Source organism: Cherax quadricarinatus, chromosome 60 (genome assembly GCF_038502225.1).
Source record: "Cherax quadricarinatus isolate ZL_2023a chromosome 60, ASM3850222v1, whole genome shotgun sequence".
NCBI classification, from domain to species: domain Eukaryota; kingdom Metazoa; phylum Arthropoda; class Malacostraca; order Decapoda; family Parastacidae; genus Cherax; species Cherax quadricarinatus.
This window is the reverse complement of record NC_091351.1, coordinates 12,122,962-12,130,908: the sequence shown is the minus strand read 5'-3', so window position 1 is coordinate 12,130,908 and position 7,947 is coordinate 12,122,962. Positions and strand designations below refer to the sequence as shown.

At 39.1% G+C, this 7,947-nt stretch overlaps 1 protein-coding gene across 4 annotated transcripts in view; it reads left to right on the top strand.

Annotated features, from left to right (window-relative positions):
* Nucleotides 1-7,947, top strand: part of Sh (Potassium voltage-gated channel protein Shaker) — a 579,183-nt gene that overhangs the window by 477,958 nt on the left and 93,278 nt on the right. The window lies entirely within an intron of this gene.

Here is a 7,947-nt window from a genome sequence, read left to right as displayed (position 1 = left end):
TTCGGACTTCGTTGCTCTTGCTATGTACGGCAGTTGTATTTCTCCTTACATCAGTCTACTCCCTACCTCTCTCTCTCTCTCTCTCTCTCTCTCTCTCTCTCTCTCTCTCTCTCTCTCTCTCTCTCTCTCTCTCTCTCTCTCTCTCTCTCTCTCTCCCTCCCTCTCTCCCTTCCCTCATCTCTCCCCTCTCAAACCCTGCCCCCCCTTCTCTCAACTCCACACCACGGGACCTATTCATCTGTCTGGAGAGAATATCTGTGATAAGGAAATATCTACGACCATGAAAGTAATATCTATAAGAGGGAAATATCTATGCCTGAGAGGAAAAAATATTTTTTAAGAGTGGAATATGTCTAAGAGGGGACTATATATGTCTATCATTGCAATATCTATGTCTATGGGAGTAATATCTGTCTAAAAGCAATATCTAAGAGAAGAATATATATATGGCTAATAGAGAATATCTACATGTATATCTAGGAGAAGAATATATATGACTAATAGAGAATTTCTATATCTGAAAGAATAATATGTACGCCACAGAAAAAAATGTCTAAATCTCTGTGGTGCAGAACGATAATACCAACATAATAAACTGATATCTAGGTGCAAGAGGTAAATAGCTATATTAATATAGTAGTATCAATGTGTAAGAGGGTAATATCAGTATTTAATATAGCAACATCTGTGTGTAAAGGGAAAATATGTGTGATACAGTATTCACATGTATTTTAGGGAAGTGGAACGAGAGGGAACGGGGGTGTAATTGCTTGTTAAGACAGAAGTGTCAGGACAGTCAGTGCCCAGGTGATTCCTGGGCACTGGAGGTGTGGCACCCACATTTTTATGACCTGTGGGCAGGAGCTGACACCGTGGGCGGCGCTGATGGGCGGCGAGAGGTGGATGGGAGCCGGTTACTACTCAGTTACTACTGTTACTACTCAGTTACTACTGTTACTACTCAGTTACTACTGTTACTACTCGGTTACTACTGTTACTACTCGGTTACTACTGTTACTATTGTTGCTACTGTTACTACTCACTTGCTACTGTTACTACTGTTACTACTCAGTTGCTACTGTTATTACTTGGTTACTACTGTTACTACTCAGTTACTACTGTTACTACTCAGTTACTACTGTTACTACTCGGTTACTACTGTTACTACTCAGTTACTACTGTTACTACTCGGTTACTACTGTTACTATTGTTGCTACTGTTACTACTCACTTGCTACTGTTACTACTGTTACTACTCAGTTGCTACTGTTATTACTTGGTTACTACTCAGTTACTACTGTTACTACTGTTACTACTCAGTTGCTACTGTTATTACTTGGTTACTACTGTTACTACTCAGTTGCTACTGTTACTACTCAGTTGCTACTGTTATTACTCGGTTACTATTGTTACTACTCACTTACTACTGTTACTACTCGGTTACTACTGTTACTACTCAGTTACTACTGTTATTACTTGGTTACTACTGTTACTACTCAGTTGCTACTGTTACTACTGTTACTACTCAGTTACTACTGTTATTACTTGGTTACTATTGTTACTACTCACTTACTACTGTTACTACTCGGTTACTATTACTACTGTTACTACTCAGTTACTACTGTTACTACTCAGTTACTACTGTTACTACTCAGTTGCTACTGTTATTACTTGGTTACTATTGTTACTACTCAGTTACTACTGTTACTACTCAGTTACTACTGTTACTACTCAGTTACTACTGTTACTACTCAGTTACTACTGTTATTACTTGGTTACTATTGTTACTACTCAGTTACTACTGTTACTACTCAGTTACTACTGTTATTACTTGGTTACTATTGTTACTACTCAGTTACTACTGTTACTACTCAGTTACTACTGTTACTACTCAGTTACTACTGTTACTACTCAGTTACTACTGTTACTACTCAGTTACTACTCGGTTACTACCGTTACTACTCAGTTGCTACTGCTACTACTCAGTTGCTACTGCTACTACTCAGTTACTACTGTTACTACTCGGTTACTACTGTTACTACTCAGTTACTACTCGGTTACTACCGTTACTACTGTTACTGCTCAGTTACTACTCGGTTACTACCGTTACTACTCAGTTGCTACTGTTACTACTCAGTTACTACTGTTACTACTCAGTTACTACTGTTACTACTCAGTTACTACTGTTACTACTCAGTTGCTACCACTACTACTCAGTTACTACTGTTACTACTCAGTTACTACTGTTACTACTCAGTTGCTACCACTACTACTCAGTTACTACTGTTACTACTCAGTTACTACCGCTACTACTCAGTTGCTACTGTTACTACTCAGTTGCTACTGTTACTACTCAGTTGCTACTGTTACTACTCAGTTACTACTGTTACTACTCAGTTGCTACTGTTACTACTCAGTTGCTACTGTTACTACTCAGTTGCTACTGTTACTACTCAGTTGCTACTGTTACTACTCAGTTGCTACTGTTACTACTCAGTTGCTACTGTTACTACTCAGTTGCTACTGTTACTACTCAGTTACTACTGCTACTTCTCAGTTACTACTGTTACTACTCAGTTACTACTGTTCCTACTCAGTTGCTACTGTTACTACTCAGTTACTACTGTTACTACTCAGTTACTACTCGGTTACTACCGTTACTACTCAGTTACTACTGTTACTACTCAGTTGCTACTGTTACTACTCAGTTGCTACTGTTACTACTCAGTTGCTACTGTTACTTCTCAGTTACTACTGTTACTACTCAGTTGCTACTGCTACTTCTCAGTTACTACTGTTACTACTCAGTTACTACTGCTACTGCTCAGTTGCTACTGTTACTACTCAGTTACTACTGTTCCTACTCAGTTGCTACTGTTACTACTCAGTTACTACTGCTACTGCTCAGTTACTACTGTTACTACTCAGTTGCTACTGTTACTACTCAGTTACTACTGTTACTACTCAGTTACTACTGCTACTTCTCAGTTACTACTGTTACTACTCAGTTACTACTGTTCCTACTCAGTTGTTACTGTTACTATTCAGTTACTACTGCTACTGCTCAGTTACTACTGTTACTACTCAGTTGCTACTGTTACTACTCAGTTACTACTGTTACTACTCAGTTGCTACTGCTACTTCTCAGTTACTACTGTTACTACTCAGTTACTACTGCTACTGCTCAGTTACTACTGTTACTACTCAGTTGCTACTGTTACTACTCAGTTACTACTGTTACTACTCAGTTACTACTGTTACTGCTCAGTTACTACTGTTACTACTCAGTTACTACTGTTACTACTCAGTTACTACTGTTACTACTCAGTTACTACTGTTACTACTCAGTTACTACTGTTACTACTCAGTTACTACTGCTACTGCTCAGTTACTACTGTTACTACTCAGTTACTACTGTTACTACTCAGTTACTACTGTTACTACTCAGTTACTACTGTTACTACTCAGTTACTACTGCTACTGCTCAGTTACTACTGTTACTACTCAGTTACTACTGTTATTTACTACTGTTACTACTCAGTTACTACTATTCAGTTACTACTGTTACTACTCAGTTACTACTGTTACTACTCAGTTACTACTGTTACTACTCAGTTACTACTGTTACTACTCAGTTACTACTGCTACTACTCATTTACTACTGTTACTACTCAGTTACTACTATTACTACTCAGTTACTACTCATTTACTACTGTTACTACTCAGTTACTACTATTACTACTCAGTTACTACTCAGTTACTACTGTTACTACTCATTTACTACTGTTACTACTCAGTTACTACTATTACTACTCAGTTACTACTCAGTTACTACTGTTACTACTCAGTTACTACTGCAACTGTTCAGTTACTACTGTTACTACTCAGTTACTACTGTTACTACTCAGTTACTACTGTTACTACTCAGTTACTACTGTTACTACTCAGTTACTACTGTTACTACTCAGTTGCTACTGTTACTACTCAGTTACTACTGTTACTACTCAGTTACTACTGTTACTACTCAGTTACTACTGTTACTAAGTTACTACTGTTACTACTCAGTTACTACTGTTACTAAGTTACTACTGTTACTACTCAGTTACTACTGTTACTACTCAGTTACTACTGTTACTACTCAGTTGCTACTGCTACTACTCAGTTACTACTGTTACTACTCAGTTACTACTGTTACTACTCAGTTGCTACTGCTACTACTCAGTTACTACTGTTACTACTCAGTTACTACTGTTACTACTCAGTTGCTACTGCTACTACTCAGTTACTACTGTTACTACTCAGTTACTACTGTTACTACTCAGTTGCTACTGCTACTACTCAGTTACTACTGTTGCTACTCAGTTACTACTGTTACTACTCAGTTACTACTGTTACTACTCAGTTGCTACTGCTACTACTCAGTTACTACTGTTACTACTCAGTTACTACTGTTACTACTCAGTTGCTACTGCTACTACTCAGTTACTACTGTTACTACTCAGTTGCTACTGCTACTACTCAGTTACTACTGTTGCTACTCAGTTACTACTGTTACTACTCAGTTACTACTGTTACTACTCAGTTACTACTGTTCCTACTCAGTTGCTACTGTTACTACTCAGTTGCTACTGTTACTACTCAGTTACTACTGTTAGTACTCAGTTACTACTGTTACTACTCAGTTACTACTGTTACTACTCAGTTACTGCTGTTACTACAACAAATATTAGTCACTCATAAGTCATTACTGCTACTAGTATTAATATTACCGCTATTAATACTAGTACAACTATTAATACTACTACCACTACTACTACTACCATTAATGCTACTACTTCTACTACTATTAATACTGCTACTGCTGTTACAACTGCTACCACTATACTACTATTGCTATTACTACTACTTTACGATTATTACTACTTCTGTTGCCACTAGCATTACTACTACTACTACTACTACCACTAACACTACAACTACCACTACTACTACCGCAACTACTACTACCACTACTACTGCAACTACAACCACTACTACCACCCCCACCACTACTACTACCACCACTACCACTACTACTATTACTACCACTACAATACGACCATTTCTTGCGTACCCTCAATATTACATTATTTAATACAGTAATATTTGCCACACCATCAGATCATTCCCAAGTTCTATTTGTGCCACAAAAGTTTTTAGCGACCTTCATAACCAGCCAGGCCTTTTAAAAGACAATATAAATATACTCTGGCTTCCGGGGTTACCATTGTCACTGTGTAGCTGCTATTGTAAAGACTTGAATTACAATGTCATTGTTAGTCATTATGAATGGTCTAGTTATTTTTTTTTTCGTCAGGTGAATTGTGTATAGAATTGTTGCTTTATATAGCAGATGCTGGGTTATTGTGTGATGTGTTATAGAAGATATTTTGGTGTGTGTGTGTGTGTGTGTGTGTGTGTGTGTGTGTGTGTGTGTGTGTGTGTGTGTGTGTGTGTGTGTGTGTGTGTGTGTGTAATTTTTTTATTCAACTGTGTCCCACAGCCACAGGATGCCACGCAGAAGAGTCTAATAGGCACCCGGGTACCTAATTACTTCTAGGTGAATAGGGGCAACAGATGTTGGGTGATTTCCTCGTTTGTCTCGTTCTGCCCTGGAATCGAACCTGGGTCCTCTCGGTTATGAGTCGACAACTCAAGCCACTGGTGTTGATAAAGTTGTATTTGTGAATGTCAGTTATCAGAGTCTGGGTATTCGCTCTCAGTCAGTCACTCAAGTTACCTTCAGCCAGACAGTCTTCTAAGTCATTCTTTTTACTAAGAATCTGTTGATCATTCTACTCTTTCAATGTGGCCGCTTCCGTTCATTTTTGTATCATTCGGGAAGCGTTTATTTTCATTCTCAGCCGGAAGAACACCTGTCAGTCTTCTCTCATTCAGACAGCTCTTCGGTCTTTTGTCAACTAGATAGCCATCTATCATTCTTTTCTTAGCCAGAAAGCTTTACTGTCACCTGTCCATCACTACTGAGAGACCTGTCTCTTGTACTTGCCTGTCTCAGTCCGTGGCTGTACTGAGACGGCCACTCTCGCCAGCATTAATTTTAAAAAGCAGATAAGTAGATAAATACGATACTTGTGCAGGTCTTTAGTATACTTAGTTATAGAAACATTTCGCCAGTCAGTGGTTTTATCAGTCCAATACAGAGAAAATAGAAGGAAGATTCTTCCAGCATAGTTTTATAAGCCCCTTTCCTGTGTATATGTCGAACTTTTATGAAGGTTGAGGGACTGATCATCTCAAACTTTCTCTTCATATCTTCTATCGTTTTAGTTTGTATTGGACTGATAAAGCCACTGATTGGCGAAATGTTTCCACAGTAAAGATATCCAGGTGTTGTACAAGTGTCTCATTCATGCACTAGTACTTCGTTTCCTGTCTAGATCATATTCTCTAACATATTTCTAACAAAAGACATGTCAACGTCTTGTCCATAATCACAACACTGTCCGCCTGGGACAGATGGTCGCCTGGAGTCGAACCTTTCATATAAGTCACCTTGGAGGAAGTGAAGAACGATCCCTCATCTTCCCTTGACGTCTTGGTCATTAAAGTTGATGGGATCATTAAGTTCAAGGTCTATATAAAGCCACCTTAACAAGGATGATTTAGTACATCATTGCTCTACCACGTCGTGAAAACCAAAGGAGGCGTGATCATGGGCCTCCGTCTCCGTGTACTGAGGAGAAGCACTGAGAAATTTCTTCATGAAAAGCAAAGACAGACATAAGATGCTATTTCATCCCTGAAGTTCCAGCTTCATCACATTCATTCCTGTAAGTTAGGTAAGTTTGTCAGGAAACAGTAGAAGAATTTCCTGACGCGGGTCTTAGTCATATGATGACCCGCAGTTCGATATTTTGGTCATCTGACCAAGGCTTTTCTCTGACTTATCGGTCCACCCCTTTAAAAAAAATATATGGTTTTGATTATAACCATTTCTTTTCCATTCCTGTAAACACAAAGTTCTTCACATATCCAACACTCCTAAGAGTTATAACTGGCATGGACTGGCGGCTGGTCGTCTCCAGGGAATTTACTGCACTCACAGTTTCCATCTACTCTAGAGCGAAAATTAGCATATTGCAGTTCCCACCACAAAAACCATTAGTTTCCAGAGCTTCAAACTCCCACAAAGCCACAGTGGAAGTTGACAACACTGCATGTGGATATTGAAACAAATTCTTTATTGGCGATGGTTGCAAAGTTGCAGTCAAGCCCTCCAGAAAAATAGTTACATGAAGCCGACACCCACACCTGTAAAGTTCATCATGCCCTGCCTTCCTGCCTCATGAACTGGAGTAATGGCACAAAATTGATATATGAAAACGACAGCGCAACACGAAGCTGTCTTGAGGCCGCCACTGTCCACCTCACTCAAACCATAGAACCAAACAGAGGAACGCCTAAAAGATCAAAGCCCATTACAGACAATGACTAGGATCAGAACACAGAGAGCCAGGTCCAATCCTCTGACCTGACTTTCATCTCCACCGCCTGACCTGACTTCAAGATGTATGTGTATACGGCGTGGTTTTGCGTATTACTGTGAACTTAATGAAGTCCTCACTGTCGGGGAACCATCGTATAATAAGTTTTTTTTTTTTGTGTTAAAAATGACCTCGAAACTACTACTTGTCTGAATTTACCATTATTAACCTGCTTCTCTAACACCTAACTGCCTTTAACACTTATCTTAATACCTGTCTAATACCTGTCATCCGTTTCAGGTCACTGCCTCTAACACCTGTCTTAACACCTAACATAAGAACATAAGAAAGGAGGAACACTGCAGCATGCCTGTTGGCCCATACTAGGCAGGTCCTTTACAATCCATCCCGCTAACAAAACAGACTAACACCTGTCCTCTGTTTCAACACGCTTCCTCTAA